The 19279-nt window shown below is 39.3% G+C and overlaps 1 protein-coding gene across 13 annotated transcripts in view; it reads right to left on the bottom strand.

The window, feature by feature from the left end:
• Window positions 1-17379, bottom strand: part of NCOA3 (nuclear receptor coactivator 3) — a 70148-nt gene extending 52769 nt beyond the window's left edge. For 8 of the 13 annotated variants that reach the window (XR_014226909.1, XM_082292839.1, XM_082292836.1 and 5 more), the window contains exons 1-3: window positions 17257-17343; window positions 16096-16174; window positions 3875-3914 (exon numbers count right to left, since the gene is read on the bottom strand). The gene's annotated coding sequence lies outside the window, so the exon portion shown is untranslated. Of the gene's footprint in view, window positions 1-3874; window positions 3915-16095; window positions 16175-16600; window positions 16904-17256 lie in introns of those variants that run through there. The other 5 variants (XM_082292840.1, XM_082292838.1, XM_082292837.1 and 2 more) reach the window with 4 other exon arrangements.
• Between the last annotated feature and the right edge of the window lie 1900 nt (window positions 17380-19279).

The following is a 19279-nucleotide window of genomic DNA, read 5'->3' on the forward strand; positions in this document are numbered from 1 at the left end:
TAAAGGCAGAACAGAATCACCCCCAAATCAGGTTAATTAATCTTTCCACAATACAGTCAGGTTATCTTGTTATATTTCAGATGTTACCCACCCACTGTGTACCAATGTTTGTAACACAGAGCATCCGCTACAATTTACTGCTCAAAACAAAGGTGCAGTGGTATTGTGCACATCTCTGGTCAAATGAAATCTTAAGATTTAAGGGCTCAATTATTTAAAAATTAAGCAAAGTGAAGTAATAAAAAGGAAAAAGCCCCAAGGTTGGTATCTTTGTTCAGTGCTACATAAAACAGAGAAGTACCACCTAGAGAGGTATTAGAGACTGGAGAGTCCCAGAGTCTCCTCCGAGAACTACAAGAAAAGGGCAATAGGCAAGCTTTATTACCTGCAACAAGTTAAATTTCAGTTTTTAAATAGTTACTGAACACAGGAACCACTTTCAGACAGCCTACAGAATCCCTATCCTGAGAGACTTTTAATACTTGACTGAAAAAAACCTTGATCAACGAGCACTAACTTTGCTCATGGTATTTGAATTGATGCTAGCATAGTTATGCTATGAGTTTCAGTAAAACATTATCATCAGGGAATTATGTACTATAGCCCAGAGATAAACTCCTACCATTATAACAGTAGGCCACTAAGACAGGAAAGTAACATTACAATTGATCCTACTTTGTTTAATCTTAAGATATATTACCACATTCTTTTTGGTTCTGAGTTAAGAGGTATGTTTTATTAATATCATGTACGCTTTAGATTTTTTATACATATATCAGCAGTCCCATCTTTACTGGACACAAAGTATGTAATCCTGACCACAACATTCATTCCTACCACCAAGGATCTTTTTTCCCTCCCATTTATGAGAAAAAACGGCATGCTTTTGAATAAGGCTCTCAGTGCCCTCTGGATTTTTTTTGTGGTCCAAACCTTTCTATTCTTTACGAGAAATTTCCATTGCATAAAAACCTTATGCTCCTAGTTTTTCTAATGTTCTATTAAAGAAACGATATCTTCACTTTCATTAAAAAAGCCATTTTCCAACAAATCTCACATTAAGATCCCTAAGATTCCTCAAGCAGGCAAAAAATCAGTCTTACTCATGGAAGTTTTTATACAAATGGCACTTCTCAAACACTAATGCTTATCTGCAGAACTCTCCAAAATGACACAAGAACCATTAGCATAGAAATGCCAAGTAATTTTAAGAAGATTAGCAGCCATTCTGGAAGTTAGTACAAGAGGTCAATGACTACCAAAACCAGATGGGATGATATCCTTCCTCTTCAACAAAAGCATTTATGATGTCTTCAGATCCAGTTCCTTCCTTGTTTATAGATAAATAGCTAAGCAGTTGTGCAGTTTCACATCATCAGGAAGCAAATTTTACGTATTCTTCGATAGTGCACTGATGGAAATGCCAGGACAGAGGTGTAGATTTTTTTATTATTACTTTTTTCTTACATGCATTTTTTCTTTCGTTCCCATATACATAGACTGACTGAATTGTATCTAACAATCAGTAAACCCTGAGCTGGAGAGCCATTGCTTGATCTTTAAAGGGAGTATTCAGCCACATCACTGCACTGCAACATTGCCATATTAGCATCTGATAAACAAATAAAACATAGTAGCTAACTGAGTAGCACGTGATCATGCATTTATGCCATACAAGCGGAGAAGATCGGCTATGCAGCATGATTGATGGCGTGAGTTTTCTTATCAGTATATGCCACACTGCATTCATCCAGTGAATGAGCTTCTGCTACAGCACGTCCCACACAGCGTGGGAAGTTACGTTTAGGTACACCGCAGTCAGAAGTTTATATTCTTGGGCCCCGTCAAAATTATTAGGAGAAAAGTTACTAGTAATTGTCTCTAGGCATAGAATAGCTTCTCTTTTCAAAGTCCAGTAAGTATTTTTTAGTGTACCCAACAGTCCACTGAAAGTTCAAAAACCTACAAAGCCTTACCTACCCCTGAGCTTTCATCAGTACGAAAGCTTGCTAGAATCTCATATAGATGAAGCCTCTAAGTAACACTGTGCAAACAGTAATAGGATAATCACAGCACACCATGGAGGGAACACAAGAAAAGAGCATACAAAACTTAAGTCTGGTATCATTAATCTTCTTAAAGAATAAAATTGATGTGACTTTTTTTTATTGAAAGTAGATTTATGACAGACAATATGCTCAGACAAGTGCCTGCATCCAGTCGAGCAAATGTTATTTATCACTTCTCTCCACCTCGTACTATTTACCTCAGTGTGTCAACTGTCTACAAAACATGGCTTAGGAACTGTAATGTTTTGATGAGCACAGCTATCTGTAAAAAACCACAAACTCTTCTGTCCTTTGAAGAGATTATTCTCCAAAGGTTTGCTTTCAACTGTCTCCTTTCATTTTCTTCATTTTGCTTTAACCTTACCTCACTCTAACCAAGCCAGCTCACCTGAATTCTATTTCAGGGCACCTGCTAAACTGCAGAGCATAGAGTCTGAACTTATGACAAGAGATTATTCCAAAGGAGGTGCTTCCTTTCTTGAGACCAAAATCCCACTGAATAGAATGTCCAGACAAGTTTTCAGTTTCACTACTCTCCAGCAACAGATATAGAAGCTGACATATTAATCTAATGGAGTATTGAAGGCTAAATTGCTTACCCTAAGAGCTATGATCAAGCCTCAAACAAACAATACCCAGCAGCAATTAGCATTGTATCTGCATTGAGCCCAGAACAGATTTAGCTAAGAAATCCTATTTCATAACCAGTCTTTCAAAATAACGTGAAGACTTTGCTCAGAACAATTATTGGTTACTTCAGGAAGAAGAAAGCTCTAGTACCGGTGATAGAGAGAATTAAAAACCAAAGGCAGAATGTCTTGGGGTGACTTTATGATGTGTATACCATATCACTGCCCTATGCCCAAAAATTAATTTTTGTGCCTTTCTATGCCTTTAAACTGAGCCTGAGAGGAGGAAGGAAAAACTGAGCAAAACTTTTTCAAAGCAGTTTGCAGCTTGTTCAAGGTCACACAGAGATAGCAATTTTTTTTTTTTTTCAGCTGCGGCAGGAGAGCAAGAGGGAAAGGAAGCACCCAGGCTTGCTTTTCCTTCCAGTTGGCTTTCAGCAGTTTTTTTCCTCAGCTCCTTTTCCTTTGGAGAGCTGAACTTTTGTTTTCCTGGGACTTCATTTTTTTTTCCTTTTCTCTCTGCTGGACTGTTTCAGCATCGGAATACATTGGGAGGACTTTCCACCGAGGCCTTGGCCCTGGAGGTGGGCCTACCATCCCGTCCCAGCTCCAAGGAGGGGGAGAGAGAGATCTACAGAAGGACTCTGAAATTTTCCCAGGTTTCTCCCAGCAGATCAAGAGGTTGTATTATTTAGCATCATTATCTTTTTTCCTATGTGTTTGTTAAACAAATAGTTTTTATCTCTTTCACTTTCCTTCGAGGAAAATTTATTTTTTCCCAAACCTGGTGGGGGAGGGGTGGTTGTGACTTGCCTTCTCTCAGAGGATATATTTTTGAATTTGGCCAAACCGGAACACAGATATATACACACAAGGATGCTAGCACTCCATCCCACAGCTGAAGAGGAGCATGCTCTAATGGTCCAAGTGTTCCCCAAAAAGCCTGATAGCATTAGATACTGCGATACATACCAAGGCCAGGTCATACCATGAACTTCCTCAAGTTTAAGTGAGGTGGAAGACAGCAAACTATATTTGATATTAATACAGAACATTAAAAAACCCCTTTATTTTTCTAAGGGAATTGAAAGTTTCTCCCTTTTTTAACTCCCTAAATATCAATTGTTTATGAGAATTGATGCAGAGAAAACAAAGTACTTATGACAGAAAACTTACCTAGCGCAGTGCTCTCTCCAACAGAAGCCAGTAGCAATACCTAGAAAGAAAAAGCATATGAATGTGTTCTAGCATACTCTCAAACTTTACAGTCTACTGTTCAGGAATTTCCTGGTTCAAAAGGACTAAGTCTCCTAGCTGCTGGATATTCTGTGGCAGTCAGTTCTGTAGTTAAGCTCTACACTATCTGAAAGTGGTTTTTTTTTATTTTTAGCCCTGCCATCTGATAATAAGGAGAGTAAGTGAAATGAGTGAAGAAGAAAATGCTTTCATCCTGTCGCTTTTCCATTACCCTTGCGGTTTTGTATAGATCTGCCCTGTACTGTTAGGCCAACAAAATAAAATTAAAAAAAAAGGGAGAGAAATGCTGGAAATTCTGTTTCTCATTAAAAATACAGAGAAACATAGTCCATTATATTCTTTTTGATACTGCATATACCAGAAATACTTATATTCAAGAGGAAGACATAATATGACTGTATAATGATGTAGTATTTTCAATTTTCTAACCTTTTTCTTTACTGACAACACTCAACTTTTGGAGCACTACTTCGCACTGGTCTGTCGTTTTGACAGAAGAATTAATTCAGATTTATTTTTTATTCTATTGAGTGGAGGAAAATTGAACAAATATTTATTGATTATAGCATGCCCTCTTCTTCCCTCAGTAAAACACTACGCATAAAGACAAAAGCATCACTGGAGTAAGGACAAGTCTCCTAACCCAAGTGCTGGCGATACATCCAGTCAGTCATCCTGAAAAGTAAGTTCTCTTAAATCACCACGGCTTTGTCTTCAATGACCACTCTGACTGCAATTATTACTTGTGGTTACCAAATCTCATTTATAGAAGACAAGAATAAAATATCAGAGGTAACCAAGCCACACTAGAACCTACTACCAGAACAAGAAGGATTTGAGTTTTTTTCTTGAAGTTGACCAAATCTTCATGCATTAAGCTTCTGCTCAGAGCAGAATTGCTTCAGTCAAGGTCAACCTTATTTCTATAACGTATTTAGCAAACTTACCAGTTAAGTCAATAAATGAGTTTGCAATAAGCAGAATAAAGATACATGTAAAACCAAGCTCAAAGAACACTGGAAACTTCTGCAAGGCCTCAGCATCTAACACTATAGTGAAATATCTCATCTGCCACGCTAGCTTTATCCAAAGCCCAGATAAACAAAGTAAATTTGTTTTAGGCTTTGACAATAAACACATTTCAGTTGTCTTATGTCTTCAGCAATACATTTTGCCTTCAGGAAGAGAAAGTCTCACTAAGACTTAGAAATCCCATCTCAAGCTTGAACTTTGCATCAAATTTGTAAAGCAAATTTGTAAAGCAAATATACAAAGCAGTGGCAGTAATTTTAGTACTTTTAATCAGTGAGAAACCAATTAAACAATACACAATTCACAATACAATCCTTACATAAGCTGGAAAAGATATTAAGGTTCATGTAAAGTTCAACATGCTCTATTTTTAACTTTAGTCATTAGCATTCTCATTAGCAGTAACTTAATACGTGAGAAAGGATTATAAGCAGTCAGGAAGTCAGATGTTGAAATTTTTATATAATTACTTTAAAAAAAAAAAAAAAAAGTAGCCCAACAAGTGCTTCCATAAAAATTACTTGGACCTAGTCAACTAATGCAATCCCCCATTGTCCCAGTATACTAAATTAAGGCTTTATAAATTAGCAATTAATTGCTTGCTATTATTATTTTTTCTTTATCATGGTGTACTTCATAAGCATGTTTCATTCCAAAAGTTAAAAAAAAAAAAAAAAAAAAAAAAAAAAAAAAATCTGGACTCCCATTTTGCTCTAAGTCACAAGAGTAACAATCCTCACATCCATGTAGTTTGACACTAATGCAACAATTTCTTTAGAAAGCCTTTTTAAAAGTGAAATTTAGGATACTGCTGTAAGAGCTACTCAAGATACTTCTTAAAGCATTTCACGAGATCAAAGCAACCCAGCCAAACTCACGACAGACTTACTAGGAGTTGACATAATAGTGAACTGAAAGACAATCCCTTTGAAAATGTCCTGATACAACTGCACTTCAAGAAGGCTAACAAATAGGGAAGAGGCATGAGCATCTGCTAGCCTTTAAGACGTAACAAACTGGTTTTGAGCGCTCCTGTATGTCTGAGCCCCAACACTGCAAGGTAGCCTTGACTGAAGGCCAGAACTCTTTGAAGAATTATAGGCTATATGAACTATCTGGTTTTTTGTAGAGATTTAGAAGCAGCAGATACCGTGACGTATTTACATACATATGGAAGATACTGAAACTGCTTCAGATGACTGCTAGGAAAACAGTGAATTAGGGGCCATCTTCATGTTATTTTACTGCATGCAAGCAATAACTTAATTTCTCTGAGAGGATTAAACTAATTTCTGCCAATTCTGACATCAGTAAATTCTGCCTTGTCACAGTAAATTGTAACTAATACAGAACTTAATATTTACAAGATGACAGTAATAGCTTTTTAAGCTTGAACAATAGAAAAGTGCTGTAGTAAACTTTGCCTCAAGACAGGTCAGTCACATCTGGATATATGGCATCAAACCCAAGGTGAACAAATAATCCCAAATGGAAAACCACCGAAACAGCTTCATTCTAGAAGCTGTAACTTCTGCTTATTTAAAACTATTAAAGCATTTTTAATTTTTTTTTATCTGATGCTTGATCTGTGCTTTGTCCTTCTGTTTCTTTAGCTTTTGACAAACAGAGACAATGTAGGACTGCATGGAGTAAAGCAGATTCAAGGTAATGCCAAATTCTAGCAGCCTTTGTCATGAAGTTTCTCTTTCACCTAGAATGAGGAAAGAACTACTAAGATAGCTACCTGTGAAGAAATTTAAGTTGATTAGAAATGTGGGTGAACAGCTCTATACCTTAGGCTTGTTCCAGACTTACTTCAAAAAAGTGACACAACTTTCCTGGAAAACTAGTTGTTTTGACCAAGCTGTATTTAACAAGCTGTATCCTCTCATGAGAGTTAAGAAAGTTTCAATGTAAAATAAAAGCTGCTTCATCTGTTCTGCAAAACGTGTCTACCATACTGTCTTATGTAACAAATCTTAATGTTAAATTCCACCAGCTATGACACACCACTTACAAACTAACTGACTATTTCCCTCACAGAAGAGATATCCAAAAACTGTCTGGACACAATTTTGTGCAATGTGCTCTAGGATGTCTTGAGCAGGGAGGTTGGACCAGACGACCCACTGTGATGGTCCCTTCTGACCTTATCCATTCTGTGATTCTGTGACGGTGGCCAATCTCGAGTTAGACCTTAAGCAGCTGCTTAATTCTGTTCCATGTCTCCTCAGATTCTTTAGAATAATATTGAAATGCAAGCATACAGAGAAAAGTCAGACCAGTTTCTGAAATCGTTGGCTCAGGGGTAAAGCCTTTAATTTAGCACAAATATGCTAAAAATGCTGTCTTAGTATATACTTGGCAAGTTAGAACAAGCCACTTTTCAGCTGTATTCTTTTGTGGGTGTGGCTTTGGTTTTGTTTTACACTAACCAATAGCTCTAGCTGTATCATTGTTTCAAATGATACAGCTAAAGTCTGTCCAGGACTGTCAGTTACTTTTTTTTTTCCACTGTTGATGCTATGGAGCCAGCGTAACTCTAGAAGAAAAACATTCTATTTCATGTACAGTTTTTTGAGTTGTTTGGGTTTTTTTCCTTGCTTGTTTTTAACCATAACAGCACATGAAAATCTTTTCTAAATGAATCAGTCTGTGCTGAAACGCCTTGCTAACTGTTATTTGGGAAGGAAGAAAAGTCTGAAAGTTTTGCAAGTTTATTATTCCAGAAAAACAAAAAGCCTAGACCAGATTAGAATTACTAAATATCAAGGCTCCATATTAGAAAAGCTTTCAGGGCAGCGCATCTGACTATAGGAAAGTATCCAACCTTTTGTTCAAAATACTACATTAGAAAGCTGGATCAGCTGTGGGACTGCAAAGAACTTAAAAAAGCTTTTGAGGTTGCCAAGGCAAGTAATGTGCCTAAACTTGAAACTTTTGGCTATAGCCTGTACATATATTGGAATAAAACATTCCTACTGCCTAGGATCTTAGCTGACCTGCTTTTGAAGATATCAAATAGCTGGATCCTCAATAAATCTGTAACAACTGTGGAATATCAGTGTCTTTCTCTCATGAACTCTTGGACAGTTCTTAAATAGACGTAACTACTGCAAAATGCCATGAAAAATACAGGCATAAGCCTGACCCACAAGTCTACCCATTCACTTTCAGAAAACCATGTTGAGTGTTTTAGCCTAGTCAATTCAATCTTATGTGTGCAGTATAGTAGAATCTATTGTAACTTCAGACACAAGTTCAACCTCACGAACCACCCCCTTCTTTAGCCTTACCTGTGAATCACTGCACCTTAGACTAAAAATGCTCTCAAATGTATTTGACATTCTCTGACTACGTACACAAGGATTTAGGTAAGAGCATGCATCTGAACGTCTCATTTAAAAAGTTCTTAAATATGAGAAGCTCTGAATTCCCAGTTCAGTGTAAGTTTTCACCATCTTGTCTAAATTTTCACCAGTATAAGCAGTCATTTTTGTACGAGAAACGTCAGGCTTGGTCACCAATTTCTATTCAAATTCTTCAACTTCTACAGGTTCTACTTTTTGTTTTGTTTTGCTTTTAAATGTGACATTTTTCAGTCATTGATATTAAATTATTTATGACTCACATTCGAATTAAAATCTGCCTCTCAATGTTCATAATACTCTTCAACTATGTAATGGATGAATCTACAGCATAACGGAAGACAATCTCCTTTCCCTTGACCCAAAAATAAAATACTACTTTGCATCCCTGTTGTTGCTTTTTCAAAGCAGAATTATCATTTCTGGAATTGTCTGGTGTAGATATTTTGCTTAAGCAAGAAGCACTCCATGGTACAACCAATCAGTGACCTTGAGACTGCTCTTAGAAGGCAGTTGCTATAGTAACACCACCACAACTGAGGTACATCCTCAGCTGGCACCACCACTCTGGTGAAACAGATCCATCTTAAATACATCTATCCTCTACTAGTGTCTCAATATTTAAGGAAGAAGCTACTGTATCGGGGTTTTTTTAGAATTATTTAAAAAAACTTGTGCTGTGGTAAATCCTGTATACTAGGTATGAAATCAAGTGACTAATGCTATATATGCACAAGTCCACATAGTGTTAAATAAAGTACCCTGAAATAATGTATTACTGAAAGTTAAAGGTACTTCACTCACTGTGTTAATCCAGAGCAGTTATTGGTCAAGGAAATTAGTCTACTGAAGAAATCTTGCAATAGCACGTAACCTAGAAAGCAAGTTTGACATCTTTTTCCAGATTCTCTGAAACAGATAAAGTTAATGGAACCCTGCTATATCAAACTTAATGCAAAATGCAAGCACAATGAATTACTGCTGCATGCCAGAATACTCCTAGTCTCACATGTACAACCTCATCACCTTGAAAAAGCTTTCAAGCCAACTTTGCACTAAGGAATAGTGTTGCCCCAAAGGGTTTCTCTCTATACAGTGTGCTACTAGTTCTTGTGAGCTCTGAAAGAGGATGAAAAAGGTGACTCATTACTGAAACGTCAACAATGAAACATGTAAACTTGAAGAGTGCTAGTAAACAGAAACATTAAGGACAACCAGTTCTGTTTAAAGACAGAGGATTAATGAACAGATTATTAGTTAATTATAGCAAACTATTACTCAGACATTAAAGTTTACTTTATAGCTAAACTGCATTTTCAAGACACTATTTTCTTCCTTAAACTCAAATCAACAGGAAAGGCCAGTCACAGATGCTTCATAGATTGTTAATGTTCAAGAGATCCTATTCCAGGTAAAACATTTGTGGATTCTAATCAGAAACAAGTATTAGGACTGTTCTGCCTCTGATAAAGTCAGCTCACGTCATAGGTTTGCGTTATCATAAATTAGAGAAACATTTGCTAAACTTCCATAGCAGTGAAACCTGCATGTCATCTAAAAGGTAATTCCAGATACAAGTCACACACTTGAAATAAGACTTTTGGACACTCCACTCTTAAAAAAGTCTGATCCCTACTTAACTCAATAAAGTATCTGCCCTGAAAAGTGACTGAGGATCTCCTGCATGCATAACTGTAACATAAAGGTAGACAGAAAACAGGAAAAAAGCTTACAGAAAATATTAAGCAGACATCAAACAGGGCCCTAAAAAAAAAAATTAATAATAACTTCTGCAGCTGTGTGTTACAGTAAGAGGGTTCAGCTGTGCTGTTTTTGGAGGTTGAGAAACACTGTCATGTGAACTTAAAAAAAAGTCAATTACTCTTATGTGCCACTCTTCCCACTTTCATCACTTCCATGAAGTTGCAGGTAAGGTGGCTATATTTGAAATTGACCTGTGTCCTATAAATCTGTGTTATAGGCATTGATAGCTTCTTTCTGAACAAGTGTTCATATAAACATAGAATATATTTCTACTTAGTAGTAGCTTCCTACAATAAACAAACTTTTATGAGAGTACAATAATTTGTCTTCAGCTTTGCATGTAGTTGTTTACTTTAGCCTAGCTGCACAGGTTAATTTGAAAACTGTCTAGACCTAGACACAAAAGGCACTCTTGGTATACCGTACACAAAAGACGTTCTCTACTCTTCTCCCCTCCCCTTTTGTTTTTTTCCCACATAAAAAGATCCTTGGACAAAAATATGAACCTTGATTTCATGGAAGTGAAAACTAGAGTATTAAGCCCAAATCCTGTAAATGCTGGCAAGTGTGTCAGTCTACTCTGCAGGTTCATTTAGATGCACACACCAGGAGCTATTAAAGATCTTAGTCCCATTCTCAGTCCTTAAACCTCAGCCTAGCAACCACGAATTCCCTTACCACCTATGAAGCACCACTGATTACAACAGCATAGGAAAAAAGCAAAAGAAGTAGTTTCTCCTAACAAAACCTAGTATATTCTAATTCTAGAGTCCCGTTAAAAATCCTTCAACCCTAAACCAAACAGCATGGGATTGGTGACCTTCCGAGCCCTTATAGATGTGGTCCATTCAACAGATTAAAGACATTAATTCTACTCCAAAATAAACATTATTCTAGTATTTATCCCCTTCAGTCAGATAGTCTGCTTAGCAATATGTGTATGCTCTACACTAGTAAAAAATACACATTAAATGCAGCAGGTCACTCAACATCAGTTTTCAGGACAGCATTCAATATATCTACTCAATCCTTATTGACTTAAGTGAAATTAGTTTTCTAATGCAGATACAGCAGGTAAAGAACTACCAGCAACAACACAATCAGTATCTCATCCAACTCTTCCCCGTTACAGCCCCTGGGTTTATAGAGGGTGCTGAATTCATTCTATGCTCAGGCACCACTTGAGTCTCTCTTCTCTATCACATTTGTTTCAGAAGCAGACTCTTAGAGGAACTCCTTCTAGTTTACATTTTGACACGACTGTGGCTACTATAGTCCCATCCCACCCATCCCCTTGCACTAGTACTGGCGTTTGGGCAACTAGGGGTAAGACGGTAGCCAGGAGTTGCCTGGGTGGTTAAGTCTGTTTTGGGGTTTAACTTTTATTGTTGGCAGGAAGGAGGGAATGGGCAATTTTGAGTTAAAATCTGTTTGCTGATGACAAGAGACTCAGCCTCAGAGCAAGGGAAAGAGAGGTAACAGAAAAGGAAGCACAATAGCCCTGACTTGGCTTGAGAGCTGTGGAAGTGTACTATGCTGTCTTAAAAAGACAACATTCCATTAACATGCATTTAAAAGGTTCTGGTTTTAAATTTTCAATTAATACTAGAAAGACAAGAGTTTGTTGTGATGTTGCTTACATTTTACACAGTACAGTAAAGTAAGAGCTTAGCTCCCACCCCAGCATTTAAGAAAAAAGACAAACCTCAACCCAATAGATGAAAGATTCTTTAGGCCCTAACCTAAAACAGCATAAGTCAACGATAAATAACTGTAGTGACAGAAAGACAAGACACATTCCAAGTACAGCGTCCTCTACATCTTGGAGAAAGGTCAGGCAGCTTTTAGTGAACAAGAACAACTTACACAGAAAAGAGCTTTAAGGTAGACAAACGAGATTGAACCTGTAGATCCCTTCAGTTTGATTTTCACCACTGTATCTGAAACTACAATAATTTTAAAAATAACCATTAAATAATCTTTAAGGTTAACTCTTTGACAAAAGATATGTTTCCTAATGTCTTTCTTCCTTTGTATATTAAAGAAACGATAATTAAGATTTCTATTTTAGCAGCAGACAGGCCTTACTGGAAATGCTAATCTAGAATTACCGGAAGCAAGAAAAGATGTATTGTCACCTAGCAGCGATCACGTAGTAATAGGAACAGTTAACACACTGTAAAACGAGAAACTGAAGATTAACGTAATCAGTAGTTGATACCCAGCATGAGAGTAGTTTATGCGCAGTCTTGCATGTGAGAATTTATTTCTTGACAACTGATTTTCAGCAAGCACTTGCTCACCAAATAGCTTGAAGTTTCAGTCAGGAAGGGATTCCTAACTGAAATTCCAGCAATAAAAGCATGCCTGCATGTTATTAAAGGAAACAGTGGAAAATTTCTCAGGCTGACATCCAGAATGTCTGCGGTTCCTTTTCATATTTCTCTTCTTGCAAAGCAGTTATTAAACCAGACCCTAAAAGCTTTTTTTTTTTTTCTTTCGTGAAGCCTGGAAATTTCCACTGCTTTTAAAGATTTTTAAAAAGTTCTCTCATATATACTGCTCAAACAACCTTCCACTTCTGCCTAGACAGATTCTTTCGTTTAAAGTTTCATTGCTGTAAAGCAGGGCTAAGATGAGAGGGAAGGAAAAAATTTTGCTCATATACCAAAAGCATTGCTTGGCCAATCTGAAATATTATCATACTGTGTATTAATCTTGATAGAGGTCACTTGACGTTCAGCTACAGACAGACAGATGGGCAAGAGAAGACAAAGCACTTGATAAAGCTGCCTCGTAGCTGTACATTTGAACGGAAATCACAGTGGATGACAACGTAAGCTATTCTGTTCCTATCAAGTGATGGCACTCCTTCAACTTTCTCAAATTTGCACTCGTTTTCCATTGTCCTGAATCCCACTCATCATTCCTACTACCTGCTTATTGTTTCTCTTAAGACTGGCAAGTTTGCTAGTACCAGTTCTACACCTCACCTCTACCAATCTTATTCACTGGCCTTGAAAATACATCACCAAAGATTAGAAGGTTCAACAGAAGACCTACAGCTGTAATACAAAAGTCTTTGAAAGCTACTTCAGCCAGTGAAGATGTTTTCTTTTTCCAGTTTTCTGTGCACTGATTAGAGAAACTGCCTTCCTTCTAAAGGGGGGATCAAATGTACTTTCTAGGTTAACAGATTATGTCCGTTTTGTTCTATTTTAATCAAGTGAACAGTTTGCAGATAAAGTACTCTTGCTTTTGTTGCCATTAGCTCTATCTTTGAATCGATGACTAGATAAATACTTGAAATACTGATTAGGAGGGGATTCTTTCAATTACTACCTAAGAACGTTAAGCAATATGCTGACTGACCTCTGCCCATTGAGCCAGAAATCTCTACTCTGAATATTAAAAAGGCTGCCATAGAATATAAAACCAGGAGGGTACTATAACAAAAGATGCTGCTATGTCTGCTTTAGTTCATTGCAGCAGCAAAGATGGACCAAGCACAAAAAGAACTGCAAACCAAGTCAAAATTCCCTATTTCCACCTAACCTCTCTAGCCTAGTCTTTATGGGGAAAGAAAAATTATTATGGGGGAAGATGCCTGAAAAGCCTATCCCTATCACTGGCAAAGAAATTGCAAGTTTTTGTTTGAAATCATCTCCTTAAGATGTAAGCTGCCAAAAATGAAAAACCGTTTTAGAGTTGTCATTGTTGATACAATAAAATAATTTTTGAAGCTTTACTGCTTCTTCCATAAGATTCAAAAAAGCCAATATAGCATTTCCATATACTGATTGACTACGTGTGGACGCACGCACGTGTATGCTCCTGATGGCTGTCTAAAAGGTTTTAGAAAAAGTTTATCCACATAGACCATATTAGCTACCTCCTCAGGCACACATAGCAGGAAAAAGCAAGTAGCAGTTTACCTTTTTCTGCGACTTACTAGCCTCCAGAGAATGTGATGATAAAACGCAGCAATGGTGAGATGTTAATATACTCTACAGGGCAATCTGCAAAGCGTTAGAATTACAGATTGAGTGCACAAAGCAAAACCAGAAGAATGCTACCTTTGATTTAGATTTATTTAGTTCTTCAGACTCACACAAAACCAACAGAGAACTCTTCTCCTGACTGACTGTTCTGAACAATAGTTTCCCCAAAATATTGGGGAGAACATGTATGTCTTTTTTTTTTTCAAGTAAATTGTCTTTTACTTAACCCTTCCATTAAAAGATACAGCAACAGAAGTCGCCAAACCCAGTCGCTGTCCCATTACCTTTCACCTTGGGAGGTTGCAGTGAGGCAGGGCATGCTGTTATTAGACACACTGCACACAAAAGATTAAAAATCCTTTATGAGATTGAAGGCAAGGTAATTTTGTTTGACTTTTCAAAAATCAGCTTATTGATAACTGTAAATTTTAAAAGTCACCAGTTAAGTATTATTAAAGTAACAGGATCCATCTGAAATATACCTCGCTTAAATATGGTGCAAAAAATAATTTGATATACCTTCGCTCAACTAAACACAGCATACAAAAATCAGAGTAAGTAGAAATACAATTCCATAGCAGATTTAAATTAGTAGCAGTTAAATTCTTTTGTAATTGCCTCTTTCCTAATACACTACATCTAGAAACATCAATAGATCTAGCCAGAGGGGAAGGGGAGAAAAACAAATGAAAAAAACTACATAGGCAGGCTGCCCCAGCATTCGGGTTAGATATTCTTCACCACCCTTTCATACCCTTGTCATAAAGGATACTATTCCTCCCCTCCCCCTCTCCTCCATTTTTTTTTTTATTAAAGCAAGTCAGAAGAATATCTAAGATGTTTCTAAATACTCAAAAAGCTTGAACATGAAATGCAGTCATTTAAGATCACCTTTTCGAGAGAGACTAATTTAAATGCAGGAACTGAAGCAACCTCCAGTGTCAGACTGTAGTGTCCAATACCTTTTCACATGCTACAAATGCTTTAATTATGCAGGCAAATATAATCGAGACACCTTTTCTTTCCCAGTTTTTCAAAATTAAAAGCACACACCCCCTTTGCTATGAAACTGTACCACAGAGATTAATCCTGAAGATTTTGTGATTTCTTGTCCATTATTAAGGAAAAAAACCCACCATGATCAAAAGATAAGGTTCCATTGTAAAACAGATTTGCTTCTCCTTCCTAATCTGCATTTTGTCTCAGCTATACGTTAGGGTATACGTCACTGATACAATGCAAAAAAAGAAAAAAAAAAGATAACTCGGCAATGCAAAACTTCCAAGTTAATAAATCCAAAGCCAGGATGAACAAGGCCTTCAAATGAACAGTTAAAAGAAACACAAAGCCACAGGCAAGCCCAAAATGCACGCAAGTCATATTCCAAATAAAATCAGACTGGAAACAACACATTGTAAATCAGGAGAGGTACTTAAAGTGAGGCTGAATGCTGGGTTTATTCTATCACTTCCCATATCCCACAGCCTCTATCCTCACATCACAGCAGAGAATCCATCAAATCCACTGGTATTAGTTAAAAAAAAAAAAACAACACAGTAGTAGTAACAGAGTTGAAAGAAATTCTTTACAACAGTCAGTTGAACAGCCCACTGTAACAGCAATTAACAGTAAATATGACTGCATGCTATAACGCACAATCTTGTTTAAAAAACAAAAGTAACAAAACCGAAACAAAACAAAAAGCCCAAAACGCCCCCAAACCACCCAATTTTGTCTGTTTCCTCTACCCAAGCTTTTATTCCCTGGTTTTCACTCATATACTATTTGTTTCTATGAAGCTATACTTTATATTCAGAACATACAACTTTGTTTCATGTGAAGCAGCACATTTTAAGATGAAAATGTTCCATGAGAAAATATTTATTTTTACAATAGCAATGACAGAATTTTAAGCTTATTGTAAGAGTCCATTTTAACTGTGTTACAGATACCATATAGCTAGGTATTACCATACCTCACACTTTCAGATTTCCTTTTGTTTTGTCTTGTTATTCCAGTTAGAATCCAACATACTGTTTTCTGTTAACTTCTATCTAAAAGAGGAAGGAAATACGGAGGATTCAAATGACTCTGAAGATGAGCTGACAAATTCAGAAGCTTCGCTTTGAAAGGAAAACTTGACTGTGCTTAGGAGCGGGAGCAGAAACCACAAACAAAACCAACTTTAGAACCAAAGAAAGAGAATTGCGGCAAATATCTCAACCTCACGCTACATTCTAACTCATAATCACCCTATTTATATCCCAGAAACACTAACAACTAAAGTGGCATGCGACCTCGGGGCGGGGGGTGGGGAGGGAGAACACATCATCTCCAGCCCTCAAAAACATAGTTTCATTACAGCTACGAGGCAGAAAGAGGTAAGAGGAATGGAAATGAACCTTTCATTTGCAGTATTTTTCATCCCTTCTCTTATTACCAGAGATAAGGAGGCAAGAGAAGTCAGCTCTGAAACTTACCGAGGCTACAGGATGACCAGGAGAATGCAGCTATCAAGGTCTTTGGAACCGCCTCAGTACCAGATAAACCCAAATGAATGGCAGACGGGGCCATTCTAACCGAGGCGTTTCACCCACACCCCGCTTCTGCTCAGGCTGAGAAAACGTGGGTCAGACGATTCTAAAGCCAAGTCCACGGCGATCTCAGATCTCTTTGTATTCTACGAGGAACCTCCACCCAAAATCACCGTACTTAGATATGCATCACACAGCGATACGAGAAGCCTTCACTCCACACATCAATTCCCCGCCACTGCCTCAGGAATGCTCCTTCAAACTCAGTCACCAGTGAAGTTACAATAGCTAGAAAGAGGTAAAGGCAGCCACACGTTGCTCGGGGAACCCCCTTATCCCCAGCCCTAGGAATACTCCTCACACAACCCATCTACGCTCCCCTTCCTCCTCCCCTCAGGCAACCACGTTCATATTGAGGAGGGGGGCGAGAGACAGAAAAGAGCCGCCCCTCAGGGCCACCCCCAAGCTTCGCCCTTCCCCGGCAAGGGGCAGCGCTCCCTCCGCCATCCCCGTCCCACCCCAGCACTAGAAGCAGAGGAACACGAACTAGAACTCTCCTCCCTCCACTCATTACTCACTCCCTCCCTCCAAACCCCACTCACCTAGGAAATGCGCCAAATCTCAGGTACATCTCCGTCTCCCCCACACTCAGCCGCGCACCGCCATTTTCCTCACTGCCTGGATTTAAATCGGGACCGGAGTGGAGACACCAGACGGTGTGAAGCATTGTGGGAGCTGTAGTGCGGCTCCGCGCGGGCGTTCGCGCAGGCGTTCACGGGACCCACTCCCTCTTCCCGTGGGAGCTGATGGTACTTGTAGTCCGCGCCAGGCCCGGTGCCGGAGCCGTCAGGCAGCGCTCCGGTGCCGCGTTCTCCGCGGTAGGGCGTGCTGAAACGGGGAGGAGGAAGTGGTCCCAGGGGAAGCTGCCTATGCCGCGCAACCCCAGGCACGTTCCGGCGGCACTTGCACAATGCGCCTAGAGGTCGCGCGATGCCGTATCTGTATGATAAGGAGCGTTTTACTGCGCACTAGAGTTCAAAATACAGTGCGGTACCAGCCCTGGGTCGTGCGATTTCCCCCCCTGTTTCTGCTGACCTCCAGCTGTGGGTCCTGATTGTATCCCTGATCCTGTACTCGGGTTTCTCAGGGGTTTTGGTTCTTGTTTTGTTTGTGTGCAGTGTGTGTTTGTACATGTTGGAGCTGCTCTCCCTGTGGCCGCAGCCGTGAGAGAGCAGGATAACAAAACAAAACAAAACAATCGATTTTCGTGTTACTCTTAAAATTTTCACAGTTTACATTGGGCTTCATTGGCCCTGCCAGTGAGACGTGCGGCACCATCGCGAGGGCTGGAGCTGTCGTGGCGGGTCTGTGAGCACAGATTCCGATCATCGTACAGCCGTTTTCTCCAGCCGCGCAGGGTGATATCCCCGCAGGAGCGTCACAGGGAAGGGATGAGACATCTGGCATTGCCTGGAGCGCGGGAACAGAGGAGGAGCAAGGCAGAGAACAGCCTGAGAGGGAGACGAGACACCATCCTCGGACACATTGCGCCTTTGCTGTGGGGCCGCCGCCAGCCTGTGAGACGGGAGCTAGGGAGGGACTTCGACCATTTGGGGGATTGCCCTCCCTTTATTTTTCTGGAAGATGCTCCTTTTGCAGGTGGGGGGGGGGGGGGGGGGTGGGGGTGTACACATATGTAAATGGCTTTATTAAAGAAACATGCTGCTGTCCGGGCTAGTGTGATTCGTTTTTGCCTTCTTTGGGGACGAGTAAAAAGGGAGGGAATTGGAGTCCGCGGGATGATGATGTCATTTCGGGCACCCCAGTGTCACTTGGAGAGTGAAGATGCAGTGGAGGAGAAGGTGAGTAGGGTATGAGAGGGCTTAGGTGGTGTTCTCCCAAAAAAGGGAGGTTACAGCCCAAAAATGCCTGGAAGTTTAGAGGGCGTGTTTGTGCAGAAAATATTAAAAACTGTACCTTTCCTTACCTTTATATATATATAAAATTAATAATTTATATTAAAATGGATTTCAAAATACAACCCCGTATCTAGTGTATTATATACAGGATCTTCGAGGATAAGAAGTCCTAAATATGGATATATAAGGTTTAAAAATGCAAATATAACTTTTATATATATAAATTAAACAAGAAAAGGCTTGAAAATGGAAGAAAATATGGTACCTATGAAGGCAATAGAAATAGCTTAGTGTATTCAGTTTTTTTCTCTCCGTCAGCGATTTAAGTGCCAGCCTGAGATTGTGGCTGGCACTTAAATCGCTGCTGCCACCTGGTGATAAGAACTGCACGTACTGACGTACTGCAGCCGCTCGGTGAGCCTATGCCACACTCAAGATGGCGGCTTGGGCACGGGTAACGCCGTCCTTCCCAAGATGGGGGGTGGTCACACATGCGCTTCGTGGAAGGGAAAAATTGCTCAACGGCAGGAGCTTTCTCTTCACAAAGGCGTCCTCCCGCCTGCCTGAGCCCGACCCCGACCCCACGCTTTTGCAGCCCGATCCTGCGCGGCGCTTTGCGGTGTGCGGACGCGGATGGTGCAAGAGCAAGAGTCGACGTCGGAGTCGGGGTTGGGTTCAGGCGACGGAAAAAAAAGCTTTTCTGAGG

This window comes from Coloeus monedula, assembly GCF_965178545.1.
Source record: "Coloeus monedula genome assembly, chromosome: 17".
In the NCBI taxonomy this organism is placed as follows: Eukaryota; Metazoa; Chordata; class Aves; order Passeriformes; family Corvidae; genus Coloeus; species Coloeus monedula.